Here is a 19,384-nt window from a genome sequence, read left to right on the forward strand (position 1 = left end):
TTATTGAAGTAATTTTGTATCCATAAATCGTGTTATAAATCAAATTTTACGGCCCGAACAAAGTTTTTTATGCCCAAGGTGGATTTTATGAACATCTAATCTGTACCTATATGATTACGTTAAAAAGTACAGTTATATTGAAAGTTAAATGACGAGCCTTGTAAATCGGTCCTGGGTCTTATTTAATTGTATTAACAAAAATTAAATAACCAATCGTTATCTTACTTGAAATGAAATGTCGCTTGAATAGAGAAAACCAAATGTAATGAATGTGAAAAACAATAAAGGCAGCAATAGGTCAAAACAACGATGGCTAGATGTTGTTGCCCTGGATACACGATGGGACAGGCTTTACAGGTTCTTGCATGACCATATAGCACTTTTGTGATGGTGATAATGATAACAGAATGGTTTTGTTTCGATACAATTTTCAATAGAGATTCAAAAATTAACGTTATGGATATTGAAATAATCGTGGATTTAAAGAGGGCGTTGGTCAACATTACTACGTACGATTTCGAGAAAAGGTAAGCGTTTGGTATGTACAAGATCTTATTCGGATTAATAAAGATAAGATCGGCGCCTGACAAATCTTAATGTTAGGAAACCAAATGATTAAATGAATAAAAAAGTAATGTTTCACTTCAATAAATATGAGTTTAGTTAAAAGGCTAGGCAGTTTGAACGGCTAATTAAGCTAGTTGGCTGCGACATGTACACGAAAAGTAACGATAGCCTAAGGGTGAAGCTTGGGTTTTCTCATTTAATTTTGCGTTTGCCTGGACATGTACGGATTTTTATTTTTATATGCGCTATTAACACTTGGACCAATGATGAAATGTAGGAAAACATCGTAAAAAATTCCGGCATGTTTGATTTTTTGATCTTTTGAGATTTTGATGGATTTAGAGAGAACATGTGTTGGGTTTGATACGAAACAGCGGTAAGTGTGACTGCATCTTAATTCTATATTCAGCTACATGACGAAGCGTATGAAACAAATCCCAAGGCCAAAAAGGTTTGCAGTGCCATTGGTTAAATATGTTTTATAAAAAAGTCTACATTTGTATTATATCTAACTAACAAGCCATCTGTAGAAAACATTTGTTAATTGGCACGTTGTACGGTTTCTCTCTCAAAGGAAAATTTAAATAACAATTTAATATGTGTGCTTTATATGACCTCATTGGCTTAAATATAATTGCAGTAATTGCTCGTCAGGTAATATAATTATTAAGTTGTTTTAACCTTATTTACGAGAGAATATTTGATTTCGAAATATAATTGTATGCAAACGTATTGTTTGATATAAATTTAACCTCCATGGTTAGGCATGTATATGCAGGCAGATACATAAGAATTGCTTCGACAGGCTGAAGACTTACTTTACTATAACGAAATGTAATACGCAGATATCTGTTTGCTTCATATCCCACTGGATGTTTTTGGAATTGTTAAAATTTTGTATTCTCTAGATTCTTTTCGTTTTTAAGTTAGATTGTATTGTTTGTGTACCTATTTTTGATGTTTTCAATTATATATAAACCTTATACATGTGAGAGAACGATATCTATACAGAGTTTTCTTTTATTTTTAGGTGGTCTATAGTTTATTTATGAAGAAAATACACTCGATCCCTTATTATTACACAATTTGCTAGCCATTTATTTGCTTTAAATATATATGATGGATAACATTACAATTACAATATAAGTAATTTTAAAATTAATAATGAAAATTTCGTGACAAATTTTTCAGTATTTTTATGACTTCAGTCTTGGCCAAAACTTGGATAATTTCAAAAAAAAATTGTAATCGTATCATGTTTCTGTGTAAATGACGTTTAATACAGTACAAATAAAAGACTTTTTAATTTATTTTAGAATACATAATGTAGAATCTAAACACCTTATTATATTTATGACAAATAACACAATTTCCAGGCTTGAAATTGCATTGTCTGGTGCACCAAGCCCATAACAAATGAGAATTACCCTTTTATTAGACTAGAAGAGCTTAATTTTAGGAGTTAAGAGTATAATGAAGATTAATGTAATGTTATGTGTGAGGAATGTTATCTCTAAACAACTTCTTACACTTGGTTTAGGCAAGTTTAAGACCATTTATAAGACCTGTAAGTTGTAGCTGATAAATGAGTACTAATTTCGTTATTCTAAACTTGAAATAATTATTTTTGATCAAGGGTGACTACAGAAATGGGATTACACGACCTTAGTATGTTTTAGGAATTTAAGATCTTTCTGTATATCGTGTTACAATCGAACAATTGCATTAAATACATTTTTTGTTATTTTATTTACGAATTATTTTAATAACTAATTTTACATACATCGGTCATTACTCGTTATAGCCCTTCATGGGTTCACGAGATTTGTTTCTCTGTTTTCATTCTCATTTTTCTTTATAAGAAACATAATGATCCGCCATTTGCCTGTCGTCTATTATTTTTTCAGACAGGCGCAATCGGATTTCATAGCTAAGTTTTGAATTCGAATCTACTAAAATTTTCACACTATGGTTCTTTTCATCTTACACCTAAGTATTTATTCGGTACACAGAAAAAGTAATTGGTATAAAAATGTATAGGTAGAGGCAATGTTTGAGGGCAGGACAATGAATCCTATTTTATGGTTAGTCATTTTACAACTAGTCCAACTTTTTTTTACATAGGAAAATGATTTGCGCACTCCCACGACGGGACTGCTTGGTGCCGGGGGTGACTCGTTATTGAGTATTCTTACCAAGACCTCACGGCGTCACTGACACTCTTGGTGATATGCGGTAAAAGCAGCGCCTTTTCCGCCTTTTTCCCTTTTTTCTTATAAATGAGGGGAAAATTGGCTTCCGTTTTGTCACGAGACACCCTGATAACCAGGACATGGATCCGCCCAACAATGACACAAGCTTAGCCACCTCCCTAAATGACCACTCCACTCGCATGGACTAGTGTCGTCTGCATAGCAGAAGAGGCGCCTCACAGGTAGAAGTACAGCTAACCTTTAGTTCAACAGCTCATAGTTAATAGTAGTAATTAAATCCCTTTCTTAACTATACAAAGGACGTATTAAAAGCGAACATTTTAGTTCCATGTACTACACGTTCTACTAAAGAAGTTTCAGTTTAAATTCGATTAAAGAGGACCGCAACTTCCAAACGTGTTTTCAAGGAAAGGATAGAGTTACTTGGCGTCTAGTGTTACTAGGTAGAAACATTAAAGTACTAACGAAACATTGGGAATGGTTTTGTCGGAGTATAATTGAGACAGTGAAATGTTTTGTAATGGTAAAATTTTGCGTTTTTGTATTTCGATCTTTTAAATAGTTTTGTGTATCTACTGTAAATAAATTTTAATTATTCGTTATAGGTATTTAAACCTAATATTAATTAAGTAGAAATTATTACGATTCCATTTCTCTGTATACAGCACATTAGTAAATAATCATTTTTTTATAGAACAGGTCGCAAATTGGCAGGAGGCTCACCTGACGTTAAGAGATGCCGCCGCCCATGGACACTCTCAATGCCAGATTGCTCGCGTGTGCGTTGCCAGCCTTTTACAAATTGGTGCGCTCTTTTCTTGAAGGGTCCTAAGTATAATTGAAAGCTCGGAAATACTTCAGTGGGCAGCAAGGCAAAAAATTGCCTTGAAAACCGCGCAGTTGTGGAACAGCGCACGTCAACATGATACGGGTTATATACCTTGAACTCCGATGATGAAACTCAGCTGCAGGTATTATTCCAAACAACTCCTCTGAATACTTTTCACGGTTAATGCGGTAGAAGATGCAGAGTGACCCCACATCTCTACGCAACGCCAAAGGATCGAGCCGCTTGGAGAGGGATTGGTCGTCGACGATTCGAACCGCTCTTTATTGAATACGGTCAAGTAGAAGGAGCTAACTGGGGAGCCCCCGCCCAGAGGTGCGGACAGTACTGCATGTGGGTTAATTAAAATACATAACTTGAATGAAATAGAATCCGTCGGGCTTAATGTTAAAGGAGCAAATCAATTTTAAAGGGTTTTTTTAAAGCCTGTATTGTTACCATAATTACGATGATGGTTTCATATAAATAGCATGCCAACAAACACCGTTCTAACTTTAGTCTTGTTTAATTATAATCGCCTCCATTAATATTTCATATTTAAATATCGAATTATTATAAAAATGAAAACTGATAATTCCCAGTATAGTCTGCAAATAGCACGCGAAACGTCGGAACAATTTAAATTTTAAATTATGTAAATAATTATAAGTTTATAATAATAATACATAGCTTCAATCCGTTTAAAACGTGTTTTCTGGTCATTTCTTGTTAAAAATGCATATATAATAACTTAACAACGTATCAAAAAAGTTTGCGATTGAGTTTCGCGTTCAAGTGGAAAGCAGCTGTTGGTATAAAAACTATTAAAGGAGGAGAGGGTGAAACGGTTTGCACGCAAATAACATTGGAGCTTGGAGTATTGGCCATGTGCCCAACGCCTCTCCCTAATCATGGTGATATTACTTTTATTTTATTTTTATAACACAGCAAAGTACTACAATACTGCCAGCATTTGAACTCTACACAAATTTATTTCGTGTCTTGAATCTAAGAGAATGGTTTTTACAGGAAATGTTATCATCGAAAATGAAATGATTCATTAATAATTACAATAATTAATAGGCACCGAAGCAAATCTTTCTTTAACTTTGGTTATATATAAAAAGGTAAACTAAATGTAGTTTTGGTTCGAAAACTGGCAGACTTTTATGATTTTTTTTGATACGTATTGGAAAGTTATATTAACATCATGCAAAAAATTCTTTATAAAACAATATAATATTTGAGCAGTGTTGGGCTAGTGGCTTCAGCATACGACTCTCATCTGTGAGGTCAAAGATATCGAACCTAATTGACTTTTGGACGGTAAAGGAAAATCGGCATTAGACCCAAAAGAAATGGCGTGTGCCAGCCACAGACGGCTGATCTACTATTATCTTTTTTTTTTTTTTTTTTTTTTTATAAAATAGGGGGCAAACGGGCAGGAGGCTCACCTGATGTTAAGTGATACCGCCGCCCATGGACACTCTCAATGCCAGAGGGCTCGCGAGTGCGTTGCCGGCCTTTTAAGAATTTGTACGCTCTTTTCTTGAAGGACCCTAAGTCGAATTGGTTCGGAAATACTTCAGTGGGCAGCTGGTTCCACATAGCGGTGGTGCGCGGCAAAAATTGCCTTGAGAAACGCTCAGTCGTGGAACGTCGGACGTCGAGGTGATACGGGTGGAATTTTGTATTTTGCCTCGACGTCCGATGCTGAAACTCAGCTGCAGGTATTAATCCGAACAACTCCTCTGAACACTCTCCATGGTAAATGCGGTAGAAGATGCAGAGTGACCCCACATCTCTACGCAACGCCAAAGGATCGAGCCGCTCGGAGAGGGATTGGTCATCGACGATTCGAACCGCTCTTCGTTGGATACGGTCAAGTGGAAGGAGCTGGTACTGGGGAGCCCCCGCCCAGAGGTGAGAACAGTATTCCATGTGGGGCCGTATTTGCGCTTTATAGAGTTGCAAGCGGTGGCCCGGAGTGAAGTACCGTCTCGCCTTGCTGAGCACACCAAGCTTTTTGGAGGCTAATTTAGCCTTTCCCTCCAAATGACCGCGAAACTGAACGTCGTTCGATATGTCAACGCCAAGTATTCCGATGCTGGCTGTGGCTTCAAGAAGAGTGTTTTCGAAAAGAGGAGTAGCGACAAAGGGTATTTTTTTCGCGGAAAACGCGCAAACTTGTGTCTTCTTGGGGTTAAATTGGACTAGGTTTAGTCTACCCCAGTCCGAGACTCCACGTAAAAGAGTTTCGACTTCAGACACAAGTTTGTTCCGGTACTCATCGACAACTGCCCGAGAAATACCTGCCCGGCCAGTGTAAAGAGTATCCCCAGTGCTGTCGTCCGCATAGCAATGAATGTTGCTAAGTTGCAACATGTCATTGATATGCAGAAGAAACAGGGTCGGGGACAGAACACAGCCTTGTGGGACCCCAGCATTCACGGGTTTAAGGTCGGAACATGCTCCGTCGACGACGACCTTGATGCTCCGATCGGCTAGAAAGCTGGAGATCCAGTCGCATAATTTCTCAGGAAGCCCGTAGGCTGGTAGCTTCGAGAGCAGTGCTTTGTGCCACACCCGATCGAAGGCTTTCGCTATGTCCAAACTAACCGCTAGTGCCTCCCCCTTGGACTCAATTGGTGGAAGGTCACCAGCTGAACGACCACGACGAAAGCCGTACTGATAATCGCTAATCAGCTGGTGGCCCTCTAGATAACTCAAGAGCTGGCCATTAATAATGGATTCCATTATTTTGGAGAACAAGGAGGTTATTGCGATTGGGCGATAGTTGGATGGATCAGTGCGATCGCCTTTTTTAGGGATCGGATGTATCGAAGCGGTCTTCCAGCACTTCGGGACAGTGCCGAGCGAGTACAGGTACCGGAAAAGGCGCGTCAGGACCGGAGCCAACTCAGGAGCACATGTACGCAGCACAATTGGAGGGATACCATCCGGCCCGCTCGACTTATGAATGTCCAAGAATGTCCATGTATCTACGGCAGAGTTGGAGATGACTGATTAGATAATTATTATCATGGAACTTAAATCTTTCCTCTTGAAATGCCAATAGAATTAAACGCAATAAAATATCGATTTTTTTAATACTAACTGTGCTTGGTCACATCATTTTTTTATGGTTAGCCTTTTTCGATAATTAGCTAAATGTATCGGCAAAAACTATATTTCTATTTAGAAGCTTGTAATCGCTCGTCCAAACTCGGTAATAATTAATCGTATTTCCAGTAGAAGGATTCATTATCCACATTTAATTATAATATATGTTCGATTAGACGACCATATTCGTTCTGTAAATTCAATAATAACAAACATTTTTACGTCAGAAAATTCCAAGATTTAACCAATAAGAGCAGGAATTCCAAAATGAGTGCAACTTAAGTACTTCGTATAGAAATTCACTAGCCGTGAAAATCCGGCCCTCTGAGGTATCAAGTACCCTCAAAGGTATGAAAGAGGATGTCCTAATGGAACGCTCAGGCACTCAAGATGCTGTCCACTCCCAACCTTAATTCAAGATTTGCGAAACTATGATTTTGAAGATGTTTAATCCAGATTACGAGGCTACAAAACTGATTTTATCACTCGGGTGACCGAAATCAAATATTATTTATCCTTATATGTAATGCACGCTTATGAAAGTTAATAAAAAATATTCTAAATCTACATTGTAAAAATGTCGAGTTATGTAAGTAATAGTATGTATATTTCAATAAAGTATTTGCGTCTACCAAAGACATAAGTTTATTCTGAGGTTTGCCTTTAAGGATTAAAGCTATGTATTATTAGTCCGTTCAAAAAGTGTTTTTCTTAATGTGTAAAAGCTATTTTAACATTTAAGGAAGTAATTAAAATACTTTGTTACATCCTACCAAACCTACCACATTCATCTGCTGTTAAATTGAGTTTTCTGTTAACAGTAAAATATTTATAGATTGATAATTTATCATGAAACTTGGTATTGCTCAGTGTAGTATGAAACTTACCAGTTTTTTGTGGGATAAGGGCAGGCAGCTTAGTATAAAATTCTTACAAACCCGTGAATACATACAACGCCTGAACGAATGTGTTGCCAATGGTACGCTCTTCATGAAGTCGTATCGATTTGGAAATACCTTTACCTATTATTCTTGTCATTGCCATTTTCTTTCTACAAGCTAGTGAATAATCCGTTTTTTTTCTGTCTAATATATTTTTTTTATAAGGTGGAGGATCTTTTGTCCATTTGAAAGTAAGCACTTGACAAAATATTGGCTTAATAAACAGTAAACGAAATTGATGCCTTTGAGATGTGGTGCTGGCGGTGAATGCTCAGAATACCTTGACTGCAAAGCGTACCGATACATCGATTCTAACCAGACTCCGCATACGGACTCGCATGTCTACCATATGCCTACAGCGAATCGTATCTTATTTAGGCCATACAATGCGCAGAGGCGATGAGAATTTAGAGAAACTGATCGTAGTTGGAAACACAGAACTCAAAACATCACGTGGCCGTTCACCAACCAGATGCACCGATCAAGTGAAAGACTCATCGTCCTCAAAACAGTACACTGTCACCAGAGAGGCGCTGGACAGAAACCGATAGACGTAGAGAGTCCGCTCTAGATGCTTCGTTCGATGCTGACCACGATGCTCAGACATAAGCTGCCGATTGAAAAGAGAGAGAAGTTTGTGAGTAAGTATAGATTGATGTTTTTGCAATTGTGGACCCTCCACGGTTGGATTTTCCATCAGCAATTCAATATTGTATAATTTCTATGAAACAGTCTCAGTAATTGCATGAACAATTTACACAGCTAATATAAAAAATCTTGAACCATGTCCTTTAATTAATCTCTCTCTGGATTGGTAACTCATATCTGAGTATCGTGGTCAACTGTAGTCAGATCTGGCGCGATTTTTTTTCCAACGGTGTAATTTTGAGGATGACGAGTCTTTGACAGTTCATCTCGTTGGCGTCCATGTTTTATGTTCGGTGTTGCCTATCCCAATGAACTTCTCTAGGTTCTTGGTGCCCCTACGCATTGTGTGACTAAAGCACCAAATGAGACGTTGTCGGCTTATAGTTAATAAACGGGTTGTAATATGGACACAATCTAAGCTAACATACAAACAAAAATCAATAGTTTTGTTTACTGTAACAACTACCAACTATTTTAAAACAAGAAATAAAAAGGCTAATAGTAATAGTAATATTATATTATTTCGATTCTGCTCCGTATAGGAAGATAGAAAATACAAGGACACGGCTCAGTGTGATTTTTTTTAATACTGAATAATCTCTTCTTCCATATGTTGCGTAAACGTGTCATAACATCTTTTGGCATTCCAATTCTCCTTATTATCTCGGAGATAGTGCTGCAATCATTGTAGATTTGAGATCCCAAGTATAGCGGTCGACAATATTTAAACTTGTAAATCTGTATCTAGTGTAAATCTGTATTATCGAAATTTCATCGCTTCAAATAATTATGGTATGAAGTGCTATGCATTTCGTTAATACATAATTTATATAATAGAATAGAATAGAAAATAATAAACGTGATACTGAGAACAAATTCGTTTATAAATATTTGATGCGAACACTTAACTGAATTTATAAACTTGCACTTATTAATTGTAAATTAGTCAGCATTATACCTACTCATTGGGACCAAACTTTTTAAATTACTACGATACAATTTAGATTAAGCAATTATTTTATTCTACAACATAATTGTCTATTAAATAAAAATCGTGTGCGTCTGTTTTTTATGCAATTTTAGATAACCGTAAACAAATATATAATGCAAGACTGAAACATTGATAGCACTTGTATTTTTTGCAATTGTCTGTGTGGTATATTTATTGTTCAATTGTGACCGCTAATTACAACATGCACTCAGACTTATTGTCAAATAGAATTGAAATTTCGATCATTTAATTTTTTTTCTCGTCATCACTATAAAAATACTTACAAAGTTCTATGAAGATGATAGTTATTTGTAGTATATTATCTCTAATAGTGATTCGATCTCAATTTAACATTTTGTAGTTTAAATGGTTGAAAGTTTAGATAAGTAATATTCTTACATGCTTGTCTTTGGTACTACGTACACTTATGAAGATTTTGGTAACACAACTAGAATATGAATACCTATTTCATTTATAATTTTATTTAACTGACAATAATATAGTGCTGGCATGGTGGTTTATGCGTGCGTCTCTCATCCCTGAGGTCGTGCGCCATTGGATTTTTTTTTAATGTGTGCAATCAGCACTTGCTCCTACGATGGAGGCAACCATCATGAGGAAATTGTCATGACACAACCCAAAAATCGATGATTCAGACATAAAAAGGATCGAAAAAACGGATGTAATCTGAAACCAAGACCCATTTATGTTGTAGTACCACTGGATTATTATGACCATTTACTACATAACTTATATATATTTCTATAGCTGTTCTCATTACTTATAAGCAGTAAGTCCTGTTGAACTATGAACATGCTTAACCTTAAAGTGTCATCAAGTCTTCGTACGAGCAATGTTTTAAATAGCATTAACATTTTATCATGTTTTGTGTAGTTGTGTAGAATATTTTATACATACACCTTTATTTTAGTTAAATTTCCTTAAAACTAGGCTAATGAAAGCTATTTGCGAGATGTACTAACGATGATTTAATATAGCGAAGCTATTAACCCGATACATATTGCGGAAAAGGAAAGGAAAAAGAAAAATAAATCTCTGACGTAATACTTTAGTTTTGCGAGCATTAACTTAGTTATTTGTGCTGATACACACTTTTATATTATTTTTACACATGGTTTTAACTTATGTTTCGAGACTGATTTATAATGCAGTATACGCATTAATATCAGTCATTATATATTATATTCATCGGATGACCCATATTTGCTTGAATTTTTTTAATAAAAATACTGTGTCCTGTAATATTATATTATTCAAAATTAAATTCAACAGAAGTCCAAAAAAAAATCCGTAAAATTCCGCCTAAACGGAATATGGAGAATAGCAAACGATTAAATAAAATGGAATCGTAGATCTTTAGGGTTTTTATTATATAGTAGGCGTACAACCTTTTTACAAAGTTTCCGCCTGACACACATGACCCACGGGACTGTGGAACGCGGCCCTTCCCTGAAAAATTGATTGCCATTCCAAAACAAAATTAAAATTACAATATTTCTTAGCGCTCTTCACTTTACAAGAACTTTAGGAAATGCCGAGCTCATTATAGAACAAGCCATAAATACAACCTGGAGCGTAACCCTGCTCTAAACCGCTTAAGGCTAACGTGAAATTAACCCGGAAATGCTGCTTCGAGGCGTTGAAGTCTTGGGAAGTTCGCTTGCATCTCGAACGAATTTTACCCAGCACTCTTTAGTAACGAGTTATTGATTAAGCGCCTTTAGCAATGTTTAGTTGGATATTAATGTACTGAAGGAGTGATCTGCGATTACACCTTGTGGAGTTTTTTTTGAATGCTCTAATTGTATGGAATGATTTTCGTTTTTAATATGTTTTCCTTTTTTTTCAAATATCTTATAGATTTCTCTCTCTTAATAGATATTATTATCTTTCTTAAGAAGGTCACGGAAACTTAAGTTTACCTTTAGTATAACTAAAATTTACTTTCACAGAAAGTAACAGGCATTAGGCAGTTCATAACAATAATTTAATTCTAACAGTACGTAATTTCCCGACATTAAATCATGTGCCAAATTAAACCGAAAACTGGGCCGAGTCACGCCCTTGTATAAAATGAATAAGATAAATCTCACTGGCCAAAAGCTTTCACGTATCGCGGAAATAAATTAACCAGAATCACAATCCCATTTCACAGTTTCAATAAGATTTGTTTTAATTACGATTCGATTAATGTGTTTATTTAAATTGTAGCGTTATCACTTGTATGGGCTACCACCTCAGTAATCACTCGAATTTATACGATTTTCAACGTTAACTATTTATAAATGACATTTTTTTAAATGTTATTTAAATATTATGAATGTTAATATAGTCAGTTCAATTTTTGGGCAGTTATTTTATATATTTAGGTTAGATTAGTATAGTTCTGCTTGAAGGGATTCTGACGCATCCTTTTAAGCACTCGACCCGACTTCCCCCAGCTCTAAAAACCTGGGCGAATGGGCCGATGTGAATATCGTCGATGCTGTGCGACCATCTTACGTCATTCATGACCGTGGCTTGAACGGCAAACAATGCGAAGAAAGCTACGCTGTTGTAGCCCGTAGTGTGTATCGCTACGGGCGATTGCGGGTGAAGCCGTGGGGTTTAAGGGGACATGCAGAGGTGAGTCCCTCTTAACCCTCCCGGATTTCCCCTCTTCTAAGAACTTATAACTCTCCTATTAAAAACACATACTTGTAAATACTTTGCATGCTATTAAAGCAAGTCCTTGTGCATATTTCAGGTCAGTTTTATTAATAGATATACATATTGTTATTTTAATAAACAAATTTATACATTTCAGTCCAATTACTACATTATATAACCAAACCTAAATTTAATTGATAAATAAAAATTAGTAAAATAAATTTACTAAAATCCAATATTGCTGAAAAGGTCTCATTGAAGTTTGTAGGCTTCGGAGAAATTAATTTAGCCAGGTTGTATGAAGAGACGTTCTGTATTGCCGTATGTGTTTTAAATTACTTTTGCTACACATGTATGTTATCTATTATTTTTATTTTACAAACGTTACATATTTTATTTTATTCATGAAGACTTCATTGGATGATCAGTTGACACTTTACTTCAAGTTTCTTTTAAAAATGGTAAGTGGGTAACATGAGCCAGAAACAATCATTTTTTCGTTTAAGTAAGGTCAATTATGAACCTAAATAAAAATGTATGTAAATTTTTTATTAACAACCAGTTCTCAATTCAAAGATGTAAAACAGACGTACGTATACACTTATTTCATTTTCATCTTTGATCAGAGTTATCAATATCGTTTTGGAATCAAACCTAATGATATGAAAAACCAAACGCTTGGATATAGTGAGTAATGCGGTTACAATTGTTAATAGAATTTGATAAATAATGACATGCTATATAGTTTATGATATATAATTACTATTCTGCTTCTTTTTCTTCTGATACTATTGTAAGTTTCAAAAATTATTATGTTTAATGTAAATTAAAATGCAACAACAGTGTTTGTACGAATGTTCTAATAGCCTACATTTACTAATGAAGTAATAAAATGTGCACTTGGCACGTGTTTAGCTCGTCGGAGCATCTTAGACAACAGTAGTGCTCTTAGCCAGCCATAGAACGGAATGAAATTTGTGTAGAAATAGCCTCTAGTACAAGCTATTGGATTTAATTAATAGCCAGACTAAGATAGTATTAAAGTTTGCATCGGCTTTCTAAAATTTAGTTCATTGAAAGAATTTTTCGCTTTCAAGTGAAAGTGTGCTGCGGAATCCTTTAGGAATTGCAATGAATGTAGACTCGGTCCTGATTTTGACAAAAAGTTCTCTCTGATTTTAATAAAACCTTGTTGATTCCATGACAATTATTAGATTAGATTATGAGATGATTAGATGATGATTAGCTGATTAGATGAAGTAACATAGTGAAACAGCTTTTGAGAGTTATAAGATTTTTTTTATTATTACACCAACCTAAGTTAAAGGTTAAGATTTGTTTTTTTAATAAGACTCATTAACAAAGTGTTTTAATACGCATATAATCTATAAAACCTTTGTATGAAGCCTTCCAAATGCATCATAGGACGGGCGTAGGCTACGTTTTACAAAGATGGTATTCAAATCTATGTCTAATACTCATAGGCGATTATTTAAGTATAAGATATGTTTTTATGCGATATTTTGCTTCCCCGTACAAATGTTAATTTCGCATGATTTTAAAGTCAAAATTCATTTACTAGCTCGCTTTTAAACGAATTAATCCTAAAAATTCTCACTTTCTGCAATAATAACGATATGTCAGTATAAACAAGCCTCACCCTCATCAAACGGTATACAAATAGTACAATTATGCATCCCTTTACCGCAAAGGGCTATTTATTATTGACGTAAAAAGGTAAGCATAGGTTCGCACTCAACTGGAAGCTGTCTCAACTGTATTTTAGCCCAAACTGTCTGTGAAGTATACAGTTTCATTTTGGATTCTAGCCGATCGGGCTTTCATGAATATAGTATGAGTGCTCTCAAAAAAGTAAATATATTTGACTTAACGCAGTAGGCCGGCCTACATTTATTTTTAAATAAAAAATTGAGTTTGAGATGAAATGGAAGTTTTTAAATGTATGGAATGAAATATTTTTAACTTTATCTAACAATAGAAAGCTGAGCTTCGTCAGTGTAACATTCAAATGTAATGTTTGTAAAAATTGTCAAAAAATTAAACTTATATATGCGTTGATCTGAAACGGTTACAGGACAATGATATATTTGAAATTTAATATAACAATAAATTTAATAAAGATATCATAAAAAGGAGTGAAAAGTTACAGTTGCGGGAGTTAAAATATTTTCTAACGACTTTTGTACTTTATTAAATAATATTCGAACAATGTCAAACGTAAAATCTATTACAAACTTTTAAATACATATTTACAAAAAAATCTCCCGTGCTTGCGGGACATTGGCAAGTAGCCTAGTTAGCCATCTGTGCCTGAATAATATTTGAATGTATGACATGCTAGTTTACTAAAGATGCATTTCACAACAGTACGAGCAAGTTCTTTTTAATATAAAATGAGCCATTGGTGGCCGGGGTTTGAATGCACTACCTGACGCTTGAGAATTATACGATTAGGTAAGTTACACTGAGGCCAGTCATGTCATTCTGAAGCAAAGAAATGGATATAATAGGAAAAATGTATGTAAATGCGTAAGATGTATGTACATAATAAATATATCTGGTATTGGTAAGTATGCACAGACTGCATGTGCCTGCTTTCGGAATGGCTTAAACTGTATATGCCTGAAAAGTATTTCAGATCCGGGAAGCATGTCTACCACTCGCAGTCACCAAATGCGCTCATGATCTCGCTGGTTCACCGCTTCCTAAGTTCTACACCACATCCGGATATATTTGGAAGACTGAGAAAAAAGTGTAAGTCGTTTTTTTAAGTAGTTTTTTTTTGAGTAGTTAGCTATAATTGTTGTTTGGCTGTATATAAATAAATAAAAAATAACCACTACCGGCTATCTGTATTTAGGCCAACAGGAAGGCTTCCTTTGCTTAATAGTTGCACTATTATTGACAAGGTAATTGCAAAATAGTCTAGAGGAGTCCGAAAACACAATCGCAAGAGTGTAAGTCCGTCTCTTGGCGCCAGCGCCAGAAGTCCCACATTCGGTGGGCCGGGGCTGTCTTTTAAAAAATTGACTGATGCTAGTCAACAAGATTCAGGGTGATAATATTGATATAGCTCAAATGTTTAAAAATCATATTAACGTTTGACCTATGTGAAAATACAATAAAAACAAGATTTTTGTAATACACACATCTACGTGATGAAGGGCATATTTTCGTAATTTAGCGTTTACTCAAATGAAATGATAAAATTGCGTATTCAAATCAGGATTTGAGTACATTTATACATGTCTCAAATAACGTATCAGCTGTGACGGGTACAAAGTGGAGATTTTATCGTGGTGGTAACACGGAATGGGAATAGGAATAATCTACAGTCATATTGTATGAATTTTACGTCATAAGCTATTCTACAATACGTTATTTTTAAGTTACGAAAATAAAGAAAGTGCTGCACTTATTTATTTATATTTTTTAACTTTGTCTATTAGGAAGTAATACATTCACCAAGAAATACTTACATCTCATCTTATAGTACAAACATATATTATCAAATGTAATGAGTAAAAATATTTGAATTAACAAAAAAAATATTAATGTATCTATAGTTAACAGACATTCATCCTTAATCCCCCTATGATACATTTTCATACTTTTTATCATACGTAGATTATAATGTTAATAGTGTATTTGTTCCATGGTTACAATTTTTTTCAATAAAAATAATGGTAAGTGGAATTTATATAAGGCCACCTTTGTTACCTTTCTGCATAACGTACCTTTATCTGTTGCGTATTATGAAAGTCAGGTACAAGATTATTTAATAAAAGTCATATAAAATCTAAGCTATAAACCAATTAGATCACTTCAACATTCATCCGGCCGTTGTCAGTTTAACAATGAAACGGCTAAATCTTTTAATAAAAATTCCTTTGAAAATTCAAGTTCTTTGCTGGGTACATTGTGTTGAGAGACAGATATTTTTGTAGCTTCCCACAATATTATGTTAGTAGATAAAATTCAGTGTGCATTTATTTGCCTCAGGGTACAGTAGAGTGCAGTATTACTTTGTAGACTGGGTGTACTCTGTTTGTGTGGCGCGACAGGAATTTAATAAATACAAATTCTAGAGCAAATTTCAAGGCTGAAAATAATGTTTCTACGATATTCTTTTATTTTTTTAATAAATATGTACGAATATCTAAGAAATATAAATACGGTATTATGAATGGCCTATCTGTATAAAATACAAAAAATTGTCAAAGCGCTCCACGACAAGCACAAACTTTTCGATACTTTTGTCAAGTGTTTGTAAACTATTTTGTGTTACAACCAGTAAACTTCATTGAAAAAAATATCATTTAAAAACATGGAATCTCGATGTTCTCCTAAAGGAACTTGACAGATTATCCCGGGCTGTTTGGTGCTCTGTCTGAAGATAAAATCTACTAATCATCTCGTAAATAAATAGATTTAATAGATAAGTTTCATTGATTTGCGTAATTTGCGAATAATTCGTTTTACAAATAAAAATTAGTTTTTAAAGATTGCATGTTTAATGTTTGTTAGATTATCCATTTACATGGTCAGATAAATAGGAAAACGGCCGATTTGGGGCATGGTAAATAAATTAACATTTAAATTGTTTTCGTCCGCGTATTTGCATCACAAAGAGTGTCATCGGCATGAGCTGAACAATAAATAAGGTCTAAGGGTCACTTTCTTTAAACCCATGTCTCAAATTTACATTTATATAAGTTGTTGACATTGAATGAGTTTAGTTGCTATTAAATTATGTTAGAAATTATTTAGATGACAACGACGGCGATTTGCATAATAGAATAAAGTTGGGAGTTGAACAATAGCTTCTATTTTCATATTACTGAAATCGTTTCCGAGGAAATCTACGTTGTTTCCGTTTATATCACGCAACTTGGTAATGATAACACACTTATCGTGTTACTTGTGTAATTGAAACTAAGAATGTCTGATGAAATGATTAAGACATTTTGTCATTGCATTTTTAATTGCTGATTTTTGATATATTTGTCTGTCTATATCTAGGCTTTACATGAAACTCCTCTTTGTAAATTAAAAAAATCGCCCCTATGTGACCTTTACGTCATTTTCCTAATGATACCGATGTGTTAGCCTTATATATTAAATCCTCCCCCTGTTGTTAGAAAGAAGGGGACCCTTTCTTACCAGTTAAGTACCAATGCGATAGAGATAAAATGACGAAAAAATGTCCTTCTATACGTAGAAACACACACATCAGCACAAGCGTGTTGTTGCGTGGTACGCTGTGGTTTTCGCAGTAAGCATTTTGCAGCAAGGTACACAAGGCACCAAACGATTTATAATTAATATGAATGTCTTATATATTTCTTCTGACTTATTCATTTTAATTATTGTATTGTTTTACAACAATTGATATCATTATAATAAATTATCCTAATTCTACGCAAACAAATGTGCGTCTCCATGCATTCTATATTTTATTTGGCATCGCAATTTTAGATTACAATAGTGAAGCTGACAGCGGTTCATACAAAACATATAATACAATAATATACGGTTAGTTTGATAAGCTTTGACATGATGTTTGATATAGGCTCTGCGGCATTACAGCAAATATTAACAGTACATTAGCTTCGAAAATAATTACATTGCATACGGCCTCTTGTTTCATTGAATTAGGACAATTACAATTTATTTACTTTGTATCTATGAAATTGAATTTGGAATTCAGGCTTTATAGTAGAAAAGTTGAGTTAATTTTGGTAGAACTGTGCCTACGAATGAATCGAATGTTTTTATTGTTATTGTTATATCTGCAGTATAAAGAGTTTGTAAGTATATTATGTTAGAGAGTTATTTATGATTTTATTAACAGAAAAGATGTGTTTTAGATAGTTTGTGATATTATTTTAGTCTTTAGGTTAGCTAATTGTTATCGAAGCAATAACTTATACGTTTCTATACGATATCTTCAATTCGATATAAAAATGACCAATAAATGAACATTCTTCAGTTGTGACCCGTTCATTTGCCTGCATTTCAAATTTCTATTTAATCTTGTTTGAGTCGAACCAGAATAACTAAGCAGTTCATAACAAAATACACAATGGAAACATTAGTCTTATTATAATGAATTTAATAATACGATAAGTTAGACGATTGTGGTGGTGGTATACGCCAGGGTCTATTTTTAATAAATAAGTCAAGACTTTGGAAGTGAGAAGAGTGACGGCAGTTGGTTCATCGTGCGACTCACTGCCGAGGCAGTGCTTTTGAGATCCGGTTGTGAACGAATTGGTAATTCATTCTGTGCTCATTTAACACGTGCTAAATGTTAACAGCGTGATAAGGTTTCGACGCAAAAATGAAATGTCAGGCACAGAAGGTAAGGTTTTCTCAAATATATGATTAAAGTAACATGCAATCTAGATCCATATAGGCCATTTCCTCTTAATTATTGTCACTATTTTGTGTAATCTGTTATATTGTTCCTAGTAAACAATTTAAGTAAATTTGGATAATATCGAAATTTGATATAATCAGAAAATACAGTTGCGTGCACAACAAAAACATCGTTAATGGGATTTGTTTTTACTGTTTATTTCGGGCTCGTTAGTATAATAACGTGATTCGGATACTTTGTGTTTTGCTGGATACATCGAAATTATTATAACAATATGTTTTTATTACAGATGTTTTTTAATGTCATTTTTTTCAGTTCACAAAGATGCGTTCTATGCTTACTGTATATTTGTTAAGCATGTTTTAATATTAACACAAAGAATACAAATAATACTGTATTTTTGCTTGTACTGGGGAAATTGATATTTATAATACCGGTTTTACTTTTCGATTCTAGATTCATACTTAGAAGGTCTTTCTCTACGCGCAAGACTTGCTCTTGCTGATGTCTTAGACGGGAAATTATATGACGTGTCAGGCTCAGAAGGCCTTATGGGCAATAACAACGTTTAATGAAACATGTGTCTTCTATGCTCAGGGAATTGATGGACTTAAATAAAATAAATGTTATTAATAAACAATTTATTGATTTATGTACATTTTACGAGCTACCTATATAAGCTACCTTATAAACTAATTCTACAGAGAACAGGGTAATAAAATGGCTTAATTATATGTCATTATTTACATAACATCTTCTAAAACTAAATAACGCTTATTTTAAATAAATTTAGGCTATTTTTAAGAAGCAGTAAAAAAAATGTATGAAGTTTACTTTTCGTAGTAAGTAAAGAAAGGTTTTAAGTGAATCAATAGTTCTCGTGTTCTATTCTTGATTAGTCGTGTAAGCGCTTTTAGCTGTTAAACCAACTGTCTTATAGAACTTATTGATCTAGAATGGCTAGTATATGACCAGATTAAATTGGGTTTTTAATAAAATGAT

This window comes from Pieris brassicae, chromosome 3 (genome assembly GCF_905147105.1).
Source record: "Pieris brassicae chromosome 3, ilPieBrab1.1, whole genome shotgun sequence".
NCBI classification, from domain to species: Eukaryota; Metazoa; Arthropoda; class Insecta; order Lepidoptera; family Pieridae; genus Pieris; species Pieris brassicae.